At 37.9% G+C, this 14,595-nt stretch overlaps 1 protein-coding gene across 1 annotated transcript in view; it reads left to right on the top strand.

Moving 5' to 3' along the window:
* The first annotated feature begins 1,064 nt into the window (after positions 1–1,064).
* Positions 1,065–14,595, top strand: part of NRROS (negative regulator of reactive oxygen species) — a 32,774-nt gene continuing 19,243 nt past the window's right edge. Inside the window, exon 1 of the mRNA XM_074214778.1 lies at positions 1,065–1,230. The gene's annotated coding sequence lies outside the window, so the exon portion shown is untranslated. The remainder of the gene's footprint in view (positions 1,231–14,595) is intronic.

The raw sequence follows: 14,595 nt of genomic DNA on the forward strand, positions 1-14,595 counted from the left end.
CTTTTCTGACTCTTGTTGTGGTCAACAATCTCCTTCCTTAGGTTTCCCATAACGCTTGGGCTTGCAACTCCAAAGCATGCAGCATGTAAAATCATGTGTCTCCAGTTTCATGGAAACATTTCCTGAAGACATGAGACAAGTCAGAATTCAGAGATCTATCAAGGTACTGCTTCCCTTCCATGTCTATCACTTACAAAATCTGTCCCTCTTTTTCTTCATAAGCCTGGAGTTAGTCCTCAAGAGAATCTGGAATAATACATGTCTTCTCTTTTGGAGAAGGTAAAAGAAGTTCCCCCCCCCCAAAGTTGTCATGATAACACTATTCCCAGCCCAGACTTGTATCCTTACATCAAAATTCTCTTGTTCAATCTCACAAAAGGCCTGCACAGCAGCTAGCAAAATGTCGGGGCTAGAGACCTGGGCTACAAGGTGCTACAGTTACCTGTGATTCTTGAATTCTGTTAGGGAAGAGGCTCTATCTTCTCTAAACTTTGTATCTTCACTGGAGTATCTACTTTTCAAATCCAATGTGCCTCATGAATTGAATGACTGAAGAACTGTACCCAACCCATTCAGAAGATCCTTCACATCAAGTTCAGTTTTTTCTCCCTTCAAATGGACCTTTCAAATAAAACTGGACTCAAGGATAATAGGAAGGTACAAGGAGTAGTCACAGAAGCTCTGACTAGAGAGATCTGGAAGGGATCTTAGAGGTCATTGAACCTAATGCTTTCATTTTATAGTTAGGGAAACTGAGACTCGAAGAGATTTTTTTTTTCCCCTCCCAAAGCGATTTTCTTAGGAGTGACCCATCTGCAGTCATCGAGGTTATAAGTGGAGATGTTTTGGAATGAAGCTCTAGTTTGCCTTCAATGCTGGGAGATTGTCCAAATTCTAGACAAATAATGGCAGAGAACGAGGGGTAGGGCCTTTCCTAGCTTTGGCCTCTGCTTGTGCATCTTCTCTGCCCCCATCACCCAGTTCCTTCTTTCCTGCAGTGTGCAAGCCTCAGGCCGTTGTAAATGCTGAATCTTTTGCTGCTCACCCTCAATCTCCATGTGACTTCAGTTTCCGTCAGTTCCTTCCGCAACTGCTAAATTAATCTGATGCCTGAGAGAGATGCGGCAACCCTTTGCTTTCTCTGCTCTCTAGGAGAGCACTGAAGTCTTAGGAGAGCAGCCCCCTCTGGAGAGGATGAACCCTGGGGAGTTGCCTGGGCCACCTGGAGCTGTGAGTATCTTCTCCCAAAGCTTGGATCATTTTTCAGGGGCTGGAGAAGCTGAAGGGAAAGACTTGTGAGGTTGGAGGTTGGAGACCAGGGACCACAGCTCTGAAAGCTGGAAGAGGGAAGTTTAACTAACTCTTTCTGAACTCAGTAGGTCCCTGTAACATGAGTTGGGGGGAAGGGAATTCTACAGAAGCACCCCCCTTGCAAAGACCCAGGGCTGAAAGCCTCTTCACATGGATCTTAAACCTGGTGTCCCAACATAGGCTAACAACCACAAGAAAACAAAATGAACAAAGGGCACCGAAATGCTTCTGGTTTTCTTATAAGGAGGGAGTACTGACTCCTTCTCATTCCTTAGCCAGGTTCCTACAGTAGAAGAAGAGAGCCTTTCTGTGAAATGGCTGTTTTAAATGGAGGCAAAAGATGCTTCATCTATGAGAGGTCTTTTCAGGCTTGTCTAAGGAAGAATTCCCCTAGGGGAGTCCTGGTCAGAGTGGTTCAGAGATACCAATGTGGAGGATAGAATTGGGTTGAGTTTTTTCCCTTCCACAGAATCTAACTGGCTAGACTATCTGGAAGCCAGACCACAAATCAGATAGATAGTCAGTCCTGAGAAGCTTCAGGCATTTAGTGAGCTACAAATATTTAGTGGCTTAAGATCTGAGTTTCCATAATTTCCTAGTTCTCATTTACCCAAGAAGGTAGCAAGTTACCCCAATGTGCTGGAAGCATATGATCTTGAGGACTACCAGGCTAAGTGCTCTCACATGGGTGTCTACTTGTACAGGTGGGCACTTGTAAGAGCATGCCTACAAAGAAGTGAGACCATGCTCTTGTGGCTTGTGTATAGTAACCATCTGGTTGCTTTATAATCTGTTCTCCCATGGCTCTACATGTGTTTCTGAGAGGTTCAAGAGCAGGGGCTGTGAGCTGTTTTGGGGTAGTGTTGCCAAGGCAACCTCAGGCAGGACTTGAAATTCAGTAAATCTAGCAGCTTTTAGGGGGTGAATTAAATAAATGTTTGATTAAATATAGTCTGAGAATAATGTTATAAATATCCAAATGGTCCTTGGAAAAGAAAAAAGGTTCCCCACCCCTGTTTTAGAAGATACTAGCCTTAGACCAAATCTCATGACCCTGCTGCCTTCAGAGGACACACACACACACACACAGAGGCCCCAAATTATTTCTATCCCTAGGTAAAATTTTCACTTCAAGGCTTTACTAATGAAACTCAGGGCCCAGTGAGTAGACATTGAAGACACTGAAGATAACCCATTACTACTAAAGTCAAATAGGGAGCTCCTCTAGAAGCAAGGATTGGTCTCCTTTGCATATTTTTTTAGTTTTTTTTTTTTTTTTTGGTACTGCAATGGGGTTAAGTGACTTGCCCAAGGCCACATACCTAGGTAATTATTAAGTGTCTGAGGTTGGATTTGAACTCAGGTACTCCTGACTCCAGGGCCGGTGCTCTATCCACTGTGCCACCTAGCCACCCCTTCCTTTGCATATCTTTATCAGAGACAGTAGTTTACTGAAAACTCCAGCACAACAGTGCACTTTTAGGGAAGAACTAAATACCATACTTTGAAGTGTGCTTCCCTTAACCATACTTGGCTCCCATTCACAGAATGCCAAATGGACTTTCTTGTGGACAATTAAATGTACCCCAAAATATGATCTGTGTATTTATTTGTCTATATCTCTCCCTCATACCCCGGCATTTATCACTTGAACACTCTTTTTTCCATCATAAGAACATGCTGACTAGGAGATGTTTATGAAAATTAGAAAGAAAAAGAAATAAGACAGTTAATAGGCAGGCACTAGATAGCAGAAGAGCCCGATATTTAAGAAGAATTGTTATTGTTGTTTTTTTATATCACCTTTATTTTTTCCAACATATTTTTATAGATTTCATTAAATGTTTTTCCAAGTCCTTGTAAAATTTTTTTTAACTTTCATTAAAAAATTTCCGAGTTACAAAATTTCTCCTTTCCCCCTTCCTTCAGAAGGCAAGCAATCTGATATCATTTATGGAGCTTACTCTCTAATATAGTTCTGCTTCTTCCCCTAATGCAGAGATAATACTTATAACAAAAAATACAAAAGAAAGAGCAAGGAGAAAGAGAAAGCAGATCAGGAAAACCAACCCCACGCATAAGCTGAGCTTGACAGTGTAGAGAACCAGTTTGTTAAGTCAAAAAATTTGGGGTTCAAGTTTCAACTCTGACAAATCTTAGTTGGGTGGCCCTGGGCAAGTCATTCATTTTTCTGAATCTCATCTTTAAAATTATCCCGAAAACCTAAAAATTCATGAAAGGATGAACTGTTTTTTTTAACATTTTATTTGTTTTCCAATTATATACAATAGTAGTATCTACCTATTGTTTTAGAAAAGTTTTGAATTTTACAGTTTTTTCCCCCCTTCCTTCCCCCGAAGGCTGTTTGATAGTCTTTACATTGTTTCCATGCTATACATTAATGTAAATTGAATGTATTATAAGAGTAAACATAAGAGTAAACATAGACCCCCCCTCCAAGAAGATGAAAAACCTCAAGAATAGAGAGAGAAAAACAATTACTTCAGTCTGTGTTCAGATTCCAGTGGCTCTGTCTCTGGGGTGAATTGCTTTCTTTATCATAAGTCCACCAGCTGCTTCAATATTTTTCCCTCAGAGTTGCTATTACTAGCTGTACCTCCATTTTATTCCTCCCCACTCTCATTTATTTTATTCTCTCTCTCCTTTCATCCTGGCTCTGTCCAAAAGTGTGTTGTATCTGAGTACCCTCTCCCCCGATCTTTACTCTTTTCTATCACCTACTCCCCCCTACCCCCCCATTCCCCCTTATCCCATCCCTCTCTTCTCATTTTTCTCTAGGGTAAGATAGATTTCCTCACCCTATGAAGTGTGTATGTTATTTCCTCTCTGAGCCATCTCTGATGATAATGAAGGCTCACTCATTTCTCCTTGCCTTCCCCCTTTTCCAGTCCATTGAAAAAGCTTTTTCTTGACTTATGTGAAATTTTTTAGCTTCTTCTTCATCTCTTTTCCCTTCCTCCCAGTACTTTCCTTTATCAAGGGTGAACTGTTAAGATGATTATTCTCAAATTGTAGACTAATCATATGGGATGCATTTTTTAAAAACTTTTCTTGATTTCCCTATTATACTAATTTTTTCCTTCAAAGTATCAAACTTAAGAAATGTCTATCTACTCTCTGTGTGTATGGTACTGATCATCATAAGAAAACAAATACTGGAAGGATTTGGCTTCCTCTCACAGCCCATCCATGAGTTAACAGATAAATCTGAAGGAGTTACTTGAGGCTTTAAAAGATTAGACTTGCCAATGTTGCACAGTTTGTAAGAGTTAGAGGGTGGATTTGAACACAATTCTTCCTAACTCCAAGTCCATTATTATGATTTGACTTAGCATTTGCCATTTGCATGGAATCCTGTAAAAAGGTGCACATAGGGAAAACACTATGTTAGGGAGTCCCTTATCTCATCCTAAGTTTTCATAATGGATAAAACACTTGGAGTGAGAAAGACCTGCGTTCAGATTCAGCCTCTGTTACCTCCCAGCTGGGTGATCCTGGTCAAGTCGTGTAGCCAATCTCAGCCTAATTTTCTTACCTGTAAACTGGGGATATGTGAGAAAGCAAATGCTAAGTGCTTTATGATTTTAAAGCACCTTACCATGGTCTCTTTTGCTTTTCACAACCAACCTGTGAAGGTAGACAGGGTTTATAAAATCACTTTACAGATAAACTTAAGGTTCAAGATCAAGAAAATGGTAAATGGTAGAGTTAAGAACTAGAACCAAATTTTCTGACTTCTAGTCCAGGGCTTGCTTCTGAAGGCACAGGAAAAGAAGGACAGGGAAATGCGTGTCAATGTATGGTTCAGATTCATGGAACCACATGATCATTCTTCTGCTCAGTGGTGGGGACCACCACTTATTTCTTATTCCATTAGTGACTTTAGCTTCTGAGTATTTTAAGGTGAATAGAAGGAGAAAGTAGACTGCAGAAGGCAGGAGGGTTGGTGGGAGTGGAATCACCAGATAATTTACCCTAAGTAAATTCTGGCTACAAGCACAAAGTGAAAAAACAGGGTATCCTCATACCCTCTAGAGAAGGATCCTCCAGTCAGGTTCCTACTATTGCTTGCCTAGGGTAACTTTTCATTGCCATCACTAGGGGAAATAACAAATGGTGTGTGTGTGTGTGTGTGTGTGTTGTATGTGTGTGTGCATCTGTGTATGTCTGTGTGGGTCTGTCTGTGTGTCAGTGTGTGAGTCTGTGTGTCTGTGTGTATTGAATAGAACCCTCTTCCAAAACCTGTGATCCTAGGACTCACTACTTTGACCCTGTTTCTCCTCCCTCCTAGTATCCCACTCCAGCATTTTTGCTCAGCACATTTCAGTGTAGATTCAAGAATGTAGCTGATCTTTTACAGTGTTAGGGTGCAAACTCATAGTGACTAACTTGACATACGTTCCAGGTACTAAACAATTTCTTCTGGTGACTTCTCTGGTACTAATAACCTTCCCTAGCCCCTGTTCTTGGGATCACTTTTTTTTTTTGCTAGTACAATCTATTTCCATGCCAAGGCAACTTCTTTCAGCTTGTTTCCTAAACTGTAAAATGGGAAGAATAATAGTACTTGCCTCAGAGGGTTATTATGAGGATCAAATGAAAAGAATATTTGTAATGAGCTTTGCAAACCTCAAAATAGTATATTAATACTAGCTGTCATAATTATCCCTTAAAATAAGCAAAATGAATGAACCTCTTGAATTGTGAAAAAAAATGAGAACACTTGACAATAATACTCATTGTAATATTGGATACTGTATTTACAGGATGTTTTCCATAATCAAGTCTAATATCACAGACCCTTCTTAAGGAGAGTGGATTTTTTTGAGCAGTAGGGACTTGATTTGCATTGACCAATTTATGATTTTTTGTCCAGTTCCCTTTGTGGTCTAGGACATGCATTTTATATGTAGGCATAAAGAAAAAGTAGGAGTCTGGGACCATTTAATAAAGTTAATTGACCCAAGTGAGAATTTAACCTTTCTTTTTTGTTCAATTGTTTTCAGTTGTGTATATCTTTATGACCCCATTTGGGGTTTTCTTGGATTGATACTAGAATAGTTTGCCATTTTCTTCTCCAATTCAATGTTATAGATGAGGAAACTGAGGCAAATAGAATTAAATGACTTGCTCAGGGTCACACAGCTAGTGTCTGAGATTGGATTTGAACTGAGGAAGATTAGTCCTCCTGGGACTCCAAACCTGGGGCCCTATCCTTTGTTTCATCTATTTGTCCATGCTTGGTACAGAGCAAGTGCTTAAAGAATGCTATTCATTCATTCATATTTCACAACAGTTTAAAGTGGGGCCCCACAAATTACTAGCTACTTGAAGTTCCATTGTGAAGAGACAATTCTAAGGGTAGTAGTCGACCTCAATTATCTTCTTAAAGAGACAAGAGTTTTAATCTCACACATCCTTAATGATCAAACAGAAGAGAATGAGGGAGAACATGGGTTGGTGCATTGAAAAGCAAAATTTGCATTTAGAAGACCTTTATTTGAATCCTACCTCTGATGTGTACTAGTTTTAGGATCATGAGCAAGTCACATAAGTTACCAAACCCTAATTTACATTAGTTCAATGTAAATCTACTACTCTGATCAAATTCACTTGAAATTAGTTAAAATTAGATTAGTTTGCTGGTGTGTGTGTGTGTGTGTGTGTGTGTGTGTGTGTCTGTGTGTGTGTGTAAATGGAGAGGGTTTTTACATGAGCAATTCCCTCCATTATTGAAATCTTAAGACCAGATCACATATATAACTGTATAGATCTATTTACTCTCAAAAGTCAGAGTTACTTTTAACTTACTTGTTGAACCTCAATTTTACATGTCACATATATTCTATAATGTTTTCCTTTGGGCAAAAATATGCCCTTTCAAACCTTTGCAAGTGTACATAATTATCACTTCTTCCTATTAAAAGGCAGTGTGAAGTGATAGAGAATTGACCCTTAGAGGAAGGAAGAATTTTTCATTAAAATCTTGCCTTTGACACTTGCTTACTTGTTATCCAAATAGAGCAAATTACTAGTTTTTCTGAGTCTCAGTTTCTTTATTTGTAAAATGGACATGATGTAATACCTCCCTCCATATCTGTCATGAGGCTTAGATGAGATAATGTACTGTTTTATATATATATGTATATATATATATATATATATGTTATAAACTCCTGATCCTCATATCCCAAGAAGATTCCACTCTATCTTTCCTATCTTCTACTCTTCCTATTCTACTCCCCTGTAACCCTCATTCTAACCTCATGTACTTTTGTCCTTTATGACTTTATTCATGTGAATTTACTCACTAAATTATTGAAAGCTATAGGTAGCAATATATTTGTTTAATTTTTAGCATGCAAACAACATTCCAAAGATTATTTTTTACTTCTGAATTTTTAAATTTTCTTTAATTTATTTACATATTACTAAAATATTCTTAAGAGTAAACATAATACCCCCCTCCCAGAAAAATATAAAACCTCATGAGAAATAAAGTGAAAGAGAGGGGGAAAGAAGTGTTTCAATCTGTGTTCTGATGCCATCAGTTCTGTCTTGGGTGGATCACATTCTTTACCATAAGCCCATCATAGAAGTTACTTCCATATTTTTCCACAGTTGTTGTTACTGATTGTAATTCCCTCCATCCATCCATCCATTCATTACTCTCCACTACCATCTATTATATTTTCGTTCTCCTTTCATTCTGTCTCTCTTCAAAAATGTGCTGTGGTGCAGTGAACAGAGTACTGGCCCTGGGGCCAAGAGGCCCCAAACCTACATCCCATACCCCAGAGACCCAGCAATCACCCAGCCCTGTGGTCCCCCAATCCCATCACCTTGCAAAAAGTAAAAAAAGAAAATGTGTTATATTTGACTATCATCTCCTATGATCTACCCTCTCCTCTATCACCCACATTCCCCCTCCCCTCCCCCTGTCCCCCTTCTCTCCTTTTTCTTTTAGATGTCTATATCCTAGTGAATGTGTATGCTGCTTCCTTTCTGAGCCATTTTCAATGAGAGTGAAGGGTCCCTCATTCCCCCTGGCCTTCCCCCCTTCCATACCATTGCAAAAGCTACATGAAATATCTTTTACATGAGATATCTTAGCCTATTCTACCTCTCCTTTCTCTTATTCCCAGTACATTTTCCTTTTACCCATTGACTCCATTTTTACAGTGTATATTATATCTTCAAATTCAGCTCTCTCCTGTGTCTCATCTATAAAAGCTCCTTCTGGTTCCAATCTATCTTTCCTATGTTCTACTCTTCTGTTCTACTCCCTTGTGACACTCATTCTAACTTCATGTACTTCTGTCCTTTATGACTTTATTCATGTGAATTTACTCATTGAATTATTGAAAGCTATAGGTACCAATATATCTGTTCAATTTTTAGAATGCAAACAACATTATAAAGATAATTATTGATAGTCACATGAGTGTCATTATTGATCCATCTTTTTTCTTTCCCAAAGACTTTGCAATTTGATGTGAATATCCCCTCCAAAAGGGCAGATAAGAGTCCCATTCTAGGCTTATCCACATTACACACACATATGGATATACACATGAGACCCTAGTAATGTAAATAAGAGCAAAATATCATAATTCAAGTACATGAGGTTAGAATGAGGGTCATAGGGGAGTAGAACTAGAAGAGTAGAAGATATGAAAGATTGGAACCAGATTATTTTTTTCTTGGGATATGAGGATTAGTAGTTTATAAATATATAATAGACATAAAAGGAGAGATAGCATGGGGGAAAGAGGTAGCATGACCCTGAAACTGGGAAGGCCTGAGTTGAAGGCTTATCTATGACACATTGTAGCTGGGTGAGCCTGGACGAGTCTATGTTCTTGGCCAGGGGCAGGGAGAATCTGACCTGCAGGTCATATAAGGCCTCACAAAACATTTGACCTGTCATGGACAAGGCAACTTCAAGTGGGACTTGAAATTCAATAAATCTAGGAGTATTTTAGAGATGAATTAATTAAATGTTTGATCAAATATAGCTGGCTGATTTTTAAGTTTTGGTCCTTGGCAGAAAAAAAAAGAATTTTATAGAAAGTATTAATCTATATTGGTAAAAAGTTCTTCGCCAGGGAATTTTCTATACCAATGAAATCTCAAGTTTAGTCCCTATCTGTATCCTAGGCAAGCATTAATTGGTTTTTGAAGTGATGTGGTCAGAGGGGGCACATTACGAATACCTAGGGAGCAGTGTATGGGATAGATAGGATAGATAGGTATAGACTGAAAGTAGGCTGGCCAGCTGGGAAATCATTGAGGTGAGATGAGATGAAGGCTGAACTAGGATGATTTCAGTAGGAATGGAAAAGAGAAGAAAGATACTGATGATTTTATGAAGCCAGAATCAACAGAATTTAGCAAGGAATTAGATATGAGGGGTGAAAGAGAAAAGAGTAAAAAGTGGACCTGAGTGACATATAGGGAGCTAATGTTATCAGTAGAAATAGTGAAATCAAGGGGAAAGGCAGGTTATGGTTAGATCATGAGAACAAGTTTGTATATATCAAGTGTGAGAACATCCAGAAGAAATTATCCAGGCAAATGGAAATCACAGAATCTCTGATTTGGAAGTCTACAGAAGCTACATAATCTAAGCTATAACTAAGCTACAACTAAGCTTCAATCCAGTAGTAGCCATCCAGTTTCAGCTAAAGATCCCAAGCTAGGGCATAGGAGTTTGGGTATAAGTTTGGGAATCAACTACATAGAAGTCATAATTGAAGTAGGAAGTTAATGAAAATTGAAGAAGAAAGTATAGAACCTTGGGGAATACTACAACAATATTCTTGACTAGAAGGACTGGGAACAGAGTAAAGAACTAGGAACTAAGGCAGAATGGCTAGAGATATAGAAGATGCGGTAGAAAAGAATAGCAAAAACAAAAAAAGAGAATGGTTCATAATGTCATTCTGGGGGAAGTTTAACCGGATGAAGTAAGAAAAAAAGAATACTAGTCTTATGGATAAACATTATTCAAATTGTCAAAGAAAGGTTAAAAAATACAAAGAGGGCACTTCTGCCCTCAAGGAATCTACATTCTAAAGGGAAGACAAAATGTAAATAATTACAAATACATTCAGAGTAGATGGAAAGTAATTTCAGAGGGGAAGGACTGCAAAAGACCTCTGTGCAAGATGGATTTTGAGTTGAGTGGTAAAGGAAGCCAGGAAAATCAAAAAGTGGTGATGAGGAAGATCATTCCAGGCATGAGAAAAAACTAGTATAAAGACAAATCTTTGGTAAACTCTTCTAGTTCATTTACTTTTGAAGTCTAGTTTAATCCGCCCCCCCCCCCCCCCAGTATTACCATTTATTTTCCCATTAACAATTTAACCTGCTGAACAATTTCATTTTATTCAGAACTTAATAAGAAAACTAAAGCATTTTGGGGCACGGCCAATATGGGAATTTGTTTTGCTTGATTATGCATATTTGTATAACAAAACTTACCCTAAGCATGCCCATATTGCCATCTTGAATGCTTCCATTATATTGTTGCAAGGTTCCCCCCGCCCCTTTTTCCCTTTTTCAGTTAAGGAGGTGTCAAAAGAAAAAAAGAAATGATTGATAATTGAAAAAAATATTTAAAAAGCAAAAAATAAAATGACCTGTTTGAAATAAGAAAAAAGTTTTGAATTTGTAACTCAAAATTTAAAAAAACTAATGTTGAGAATTATTTTTCACATTTAATTGGTGAAAAATAAAATAGTAAGTAATTTTTTTTTTTAAAAAAGAAGTCTTGGGGCAGCTAGGTGGCACAGTGGATAAAGCACCAGCCTTGGAGTCAGGAGTACCTGGGTTCAAATCCTATCTCAGACACTGAATAATTACCTAGCTGTGTGGCTTTGAGCAAGCTACTTAATCCCATTTGCCTTGCAAAAACCTTAAAAAAAAAAAGTCTTTTGAGGGCAGCTAGGTGGTGCAGGCCCTGGAGACAGGAGGAGCTGAGTTCAAATTTGGTATTAGACATATAATAAACACCTAGCTGTCTGACCTTGGGCAAGTCACTTAACCCCACTGCCTTGTTAAAAAAAAAAGCTGAAAAAGGTCTTTTAAAAATTCCATAGGTTTCCTGTATATCTCTTATAAAGGAGTTTGCATAGTTGGTTGTTCAAATGATGAAAGTTCTCAATAGTTATTTTTAGTTTTACTGCTCAACCTTGTTCATTCCTTTGGATAATGTTGTCTACAGCTATTTCAGTGGGACAATAATTTATTCATTTTCCCAGTTCAGAAGATGAAGGATAATGTGGAATAAATGAACTCCAGAGCTTTGTTTTAATGATGTCACCTGTGAACTGAAGTTTCTATTAAATTAAACAACATGAGGATGACTGGAAGCAGAGAAGTGTCTTGTACTTTCAGAAAATTTCTCAGTACAAAGTTTTGACCATGGGATTGATAGTATGATATTTTCTAGGACTTATTTCCAGCCATTGAAACAATCTATAATACTAGAACACAATGGTACCTTTAAAATATTAGTAAAATTTCAACAAATAACAGTTCAACAGACATTGTGAGAGGATAGAACAGACCTCTTGGCCAGGTAGATGATACAAATGATGTTTTCTGATGTAAAACTCAAAAGTGACACAGAGACCAACAGTAGTGACATGACAAGCACTGTCTTTTATAAATCTTATTCTGGTAGGAAGGAGGACATCTGATAAATTATTTGCTGACAATATCATCTCTTGGAAGATAAACAGGGAGGGAAATTTCTAATTATCTAAGCAACATTATCCCAAATTTGGCAATGTTCTGAGATCAGAGAAGAGATTAGGACAGATTTGGGCTTGGAATTCTTATTTACAAAGAACTACTGAGGGCAGCTATATCAGGTCTAGAGTCAGGTAGACTCATCTTCCTGAGTTCAAGCCCAGCCTCAGATATTTAATGACTGTGTGACCCTGGACAAGTCACTTAATCCTGTTTGCCTCAGTTTCCTCAACAAAATGAGAAAGAAACAGCAAATCACTTCAGTATCTAGACCAAGAAAACCCTAAATGAAGAGCTGAACATGACTGAAACAAATGAGCAATAACAATTAACTATTGAATCTATGAGCTAATGATTTCCATTAATTTAATATTTATAAGACAGCCCCAGACATAAAAATGTTCATTTAGATATACCTCAAACATCAGAGGTTTGTTCCCATACAAAATCCATAGTTATCACAGAATATTAGTTGGAAAAGACATAAAGAGCATTTATTTCAATTACCTCATTCAACACTGAGGAAATTGAGTCTCAGAGATGTTTAAAGCAGAGACCAGACTTCATACCTTCTAGTTTCAAGTATAGTCCAGTGACCACAGTTAGCCCTTCCACATCATGACTTTCTCTATCGTGGTTTTGATAAACTGGTTGGTGTAAGAAATTAAATGGGAACTTGTAGAAGCTGCAGACAACATGTGAAGGCCAGCAGATGACAGAGAAAAAGTTTAGAAACTCAGAAAGGTATAAAACATATGGATAGTTTTAATACCATAATAATTCAGACTTCTTCTCTGGTATGAAGGGAGGGCCAAAAAATTTTATATGGATTTTCCAGATTGCATCATGGGGCACCACACCCCTAAGCTTCATGATGTGTAAGGGATAACTGTACTCTTTCCACTATGCTCTGTAGCTTCAACTACATGACCTTCATCACCAAGTAAGTTCATGTAAAGGAGAGCCAGACTCTGATGACATCATGGGAAAGGAGAGAAGCTTCTGTGTATAACAATCACTGATTCTTCTTCTAATAGCATTATTTACTCTATCCTTTTTTATATAAAAAGTTTTTTTAAAGTATAAAAGTTTCTATGTACATCACCCAAATTTTGGGTAATCATTCCTTAATTTGAATTTTTGTCATTTCTTTGGTGTAATATTCAGAATAGGGAGCTTCAAGTTGTGATGTACATCTTTGATCTCATATTTTCATTTTTAAGCTAACTTCCTTAACTGGTTGTTAACCTTAATGTCAAACTTCAATACTTTTTTATTTCCTGGAAACTTGGTCAGTAGATAATAGATGGGTTTTTTTTTCACAGTTTCCATACAGAAAAACAATCATCAGTATACATTCAGCTACCATTACTTATGTTTGATCATTATAGAATAAAATAACATTTCTATAGTTATTTGCCTGGTAATGCATTTCTAGATTAGTACACATTACAGAAAGCTCCATGTAGACAGGGACTCTGAGCAAAGCTTTATATTTTCCCCAACATACAGAACATGGGTTTTTTTTTCATATTTTGCAAGGCAAATGGGGTTAAGTGGCTTGCCAAAGGCCACACAGCTAGGTAATTATTAAGTGTCTGAGGTTGGATTTGAACACAGGTACTCCTGACTTCAGGGTCGGTGCTCTATGCACTATGCCACCTAGCTGCCCTGCTCAGAACATGTTTTATACATAATTGGCTCACCCTCAATAAATATTTGTGAATTAAATTTTTTTATTGCTCAAGCAGTTCAGTCAAATATGACTCTTTGTGACCTCAGCTGGGATTTTCTTGGTGGAGTTACCGAGGTGAATTGTCATTTCCTCCTCCAGCTTATTTTACAGATGAAGAAACTGAGGCAAACAGGATTGGGGTATTTGCCCAGGGTCACACAGCTAGTCAGAGTTTTATTGGTTAAGGTACTGGAGTGAAAGAGTAGAAGAGTAGAAATGACTTGTCTAGAGTCCCATAGTTGGTAAATGTCTGAGGCCGATTTTGAATTCAGGTCTTACTGGTTGAAGGCCTGATGCTCTGTCCACTGTCATCTAGCTACCTGTGAATTGAATATAAGGTAGCTATTAAATTCATTGTTGGTTAATAAAGGTAACACTGATTTTATTTTACTCTGATTATTAACACTACACTGAAGTGCTTATCATAGGGAGAATTGACCTTTGGATTTTGAAGGCTATCCCAGCAATGCCTAAAGTGTTGCCAAGCTGGAAAAGTTTTGATCATGAACTTGATTGATCAGGACCAGCCTAATTAAATTCAGAGCAGCTTATTACCAGAAACTTGGCACCAGATGTTAAATTATTTTGATAGCAACTCAAAAAGACATTACACTCAGGCATGGAGGGGTTGTGGTTTACATCATTGGGTGGAGTACCCACCCACACTGATGAATTCACAGATCTTTTCAAAGTCAGTCAGTCAATAAATGTTTATTAAGTGCCTACTATGAACCAGGGCAATATGCTAAATGCTGGGGAAACAAAGAAAG

The sequence above is a fragment of the Macrotis lagotis genome, chromosome 1 (assembly GCF_037893015.1).
Source record: "Macrotis lagotis isolate mMagLag1 chromosome 1, bilby.v1.9.chrom.fasta, whole genome shotgun sequence".
Classification (NCBI taxonomy): Eukaryota; Metazoa; Chordata; class Mammalia; order Peramelemorphia; family Peramelidae; genus Macrotis; species Macrotis lagotis.